This window comes from Nannospalax galili, unplaced genomic scaffold (genome assembly GCF_000622305.1).
Source record: "Nannospalax galili isolate Female #2095 unplaced genomic scaffold, S.galili_v1.0 scaffold318, whole genome shotgun sequence".
Taxonomy (NCBI): Eukaryota; Metazoa; Chordata; class Mammalia; order Rodentia; family Spalacidae; genus Nannospalax; species Nannospalax galili.
Window position 1 is genome coordinate 4,205,199 of NW_008341889.1, and position 309 is coordinate 4,205,507.

Here is a 309-nt window from a genome sequence, read left to right on the forward strand (position 1 = left end):
CAGCATAGAACTGGGAAAATGAACAGCAGACCCTAATCTTATCTAAAGGAATGTTGGCAACTGATTGCTGCTAGATGAAGAACTGATCTTCCTAAAACAAGGAACTCTAGATAGGCTGACTAGACTCAGCAGATGGACTTGCACAGGGGAACAGCTGGGGGCACTGACAACACAGTGGGCAGTAACAGGGGTAACAGAGTATATGGGCTCCAGTGGGGTGGGGGGAGGCTATGGGAGGGTGCCATTGGGATGCAGGTATAAAGATGAATAAGATTGTTTGGGATGTTCTGTATGAAATACACAAAAAAA

At 46.0% G+C, this 309-nt stretch overlaps 1 protein-coding gene across 2 annotated transcripts in view; it reads right to left on the reverse strand.

Annotated features, from left to right (window-relative positions):
* Positions 1-309, reverse strand: part of Txk (TXK tyrosine kinase) — a 58,992-nt gene that overhangs the window by 14,044 nt on the left and 44,639 nt on the right. The window lies entirely within an intron of this gene.